Source organism: Phascolarctos cinereus, unplaced genomic scaffold (assembly GCF_003287225.1).
Source record: "Phascolarctos cinereus isolate Bilbo 61053 unplaced genomic scaffold, phaCin_HiC Scaffold_726;HRSCAF=1367, whole genome shotgun sequence".
NCBI classification, from domain to species: Eukaryota; Metazoa; Chordata; class Mammalia; order Diprotodontia; family Phascolarctidae; genus Phascolarctos; species Phascolarctos cinereus.
Window position 1 is genome coordinate 241,470,520 of NW_027556098.1, and position 3,352 is coordinate 241,473,871.

Here is a 3,352-nt window from a genome sequence, read left to right on the forward strand (position 1 = left end):
GATTTTATACGTACTTTTCCATGCCCACAGACCCACTACTTCTGTAAAAGAGCTGGATAGGTGTCTTCTCACATCTCTTTTTGGGGGCCAAATTTAGTCATTATAATTTTGTTGTACTCAGTATCAATTTTTTGTTGTTACTCCATTTACATTTTAACTGCCTCATTGTATTCATGAGGAAACTGAGACCCATGGAGGTGAGATGAATTTGCCCAAGATCTCACTGATAAATAGATGGCAAAGCTGGAATTTGAAATCTAGTCCTCTGACTCCCACTTTAGCATCTTTTCCATTATAGTTTGTGTCCTAGATATAGAAGGTAGATGAAAAGTTTCAGCCTGATAGCAATAGATTGTAGGGAGTCTGGAGATTGGGTGAATTTAGGAATCTGTAGACTAAGAAGGGTTTGGTGGCAAAGAGGATGTTATGGTTAGGAAAGGGAAGATCAATGAAGAAAGATATATAGGATTATGAAATTTTCCTAGGAAATAGAAATGCAAGAGTGTTTTAGTCTCATGAGCTAACAAATTTAACTTCACTTGAACAATAAAGGTTTATCCTTAGCAAAATTTGTGAATATATGTGACTATGTGAATATATGAAGTTTTTCTTCTAGTTTTACCTTACCTTCCTTCTTTTATACTTTCCCCAAACTTGAAGCTCTACTTTTTCAGGTACCTGGTGTTTTTCCTCAGTGTCTCTTAGTTTGTCCCCCCCCCCCGCAATAAATACCACTCTTTCAGAGAGGTGATTAAAATAGATGAGAATGTCGTTAACTGGCATGGACATTTGCATTTTAAAGAAATTAAAAGTTCAGCTAACACAAGTAATCTCTAACATTGAACTTTAAGCTTTGGTCTGGTAGCAAATTTTTATAGGAAGTTACCTACTCAAACTGACTTGGGATCGGTGAGAAAGAGCAAGATGTCAGAATAGAACAAGAAAAAAAAAAGAAGAGAAAGATCAAAGAGCAGGAGAGAGAGAAAAAAGAACAGTGGATTTAGATTTATTAGACCTATTCTCAAATCCTACCTCTAATACTTCTGTAACTGGGTAAATCATTTAAACTTTCTGGTCCTCAGTTTTCTCCTCTGTAAAATGAGAGGCTCTCTTCTCTTCTTTGTTGTTTGGTTGTTTCTAAGTCTTCATGGCCCCATATTCTTGGCAAAGATACTAGCATGGTTTGCCATTTCTTTCTCCAGCTCGTTTTATAGATGAGGAAACTGAGGCAAACAGAGTTAAGTGACTTGACCAGGGTCACATAGCTAGTAAGTGTCTGAGGATGGATTTGAATTCAGGTATTCCTGACTTTAGGCCTACAATCCTGTAATACCAAAGAAAATGAGAAAGGAAAGAGAAGAGAAATAGAAAGAGAGACAAAACTGAGAGTTCATATACTTGATCCTTGTACTAAGGAGGTGTGGAGAAGGAGAGGAAAGGTATTAATAAAGGACATTTGGGGGGAACATTATCTGGAAAAAGAATTTGAAATTTGGGATTTCTCAGTCTCCCTCATGATTATAGAGCACTGTAATGGAATGATAGCACTTAGATGATCTGATGCCACAGTGAGTCTTTGCTAACCACTGAAAAGGGGAGAGAAAGAATTTTTTATTCCTCTGGTGTTTGACTATGCTAAGAAAACTGTGGTCAGGACTTTTTTTTAAAGATTAAAAAAAATTAATAACTGACACTGAAGAACAAGTCTTTAATTATCCACTTTTGAAGGTCTTTTCCAATCTGGTCTCTAGGGTAACAATACTATATTTGGCATTATTATCACCATAATCCTCTTGGTGTGAGATTGAGAAGCATTAGGAATCTAATAAAAAGTATATTTTCCCAAGAGGTTTTAGTAAATAAGTGGAAAGAGTCAGGGTTTAAATCTCTTCATGTGGCTATAATTCTTTTTAACAGTGAGATTAACGAATAATGCTGCTGAACAATGCTTGGAATCAAGAAAAGAGAGACATTTCTGAGGTCTTCAGAGCAGAGTGGCAAATGCCTCACAAACTGTACATTTGGATAACTTGGAATAACAAAACAACAACAACAAAATCATGCAGGGGTCATGCAGTTTAGATCCCTTATTTTAGAAAAGAAATTATTGGTATTTTTTGTTTTTACATTATCTCTTTCCCAATTAATTTCCCAATGAAAAACCCCAAATGGGGTTAGGAAGAGTCAGGCATAATTAATCAACAAAACTAAAACAAAGTCCTACTTGATAGCTGAAATAAAGGACTCCTGTGGTAACGGTAGCTAATAGAAGATAGTATCCAGTTAGAAAGGCCCTTCAGTAGCTCTTAGCACTGACTATGAAAACTGGCCATCACTGAACCCCTCTCTGTGTCTCAGGAAATTTCTTTTTAAGATATTTTAAGTTTTAGAATAGATGCAGACCTGTACTGGTAAGAGAGTCTACTCACCCAGAGTTCTTCATCCCAATGAACTTACAACTTTTGTCCTCTCCTTCCCCCTTCCGAAATAATCAATGAATCAATCAATCAAACAGTTTAGCCAACTTTTTGGTTTTCTCTCACTTGTAACTTCAATATCACACAATTCATTTTAATAAACATTTAAGTTCAAAGCATTGTCCTAGAGATACGACAAAAGAAGAAATAATTCTTTCCCTTGTCTATTGTTGTTCAGTCATATTTGACTCTTTGTGATCCTATATGGGGTTTTCTTGGCAAAGATGCTGGAGTAGTTTTGACATTTCCTTCTTCAGCTCATTTTACAGATGAAGAAATGGAACAAACAGGATTAAGTGACTTGCCCAAGATCACACAGCTATCGAGTGTCTGAGGCCAGATCTGAACTCAGGAAGATGAGCTCTATCCACTGGAACTCTATCCATGACACCATCTAGCTTTCCCAAGGATGAAGTAAGGAAGAAATATATTTTAGAGATGGGGGATGATGCAAAATTAGTAAGACAGGAGATGGAATGTCGTGCACAGCAAATAGTAAGTCATCCATTTTGGCTAGAATTTAAGAGAGTATGAAGGTGAGTATGAAGTCAGCAGAACCGGAAGAACATTGTACACAGTAATAGCAACATTGTGCAATGATCAACTATGGTAGACTTAGCTCTGCTCAGAAATACAATGATCCAAGTTAATCCACAAAAAATGCTTTCCACATCCAGAGAAAGAATTATGGAATCTGAATTCAGATAGAAGAATACTATTTTCACTTTTGTTGTTTTTTTTCTTTCGCTTTGTTTTTCCCTTTTGTTCTACTTCTTCTTTTACAACATGACTAAGATGAGAAAATGTTTAATATGATTGCACATGTATAACCTATATCAGATTGCTTGCTATCTTGGAGAGGGGGTAGAAGAGGG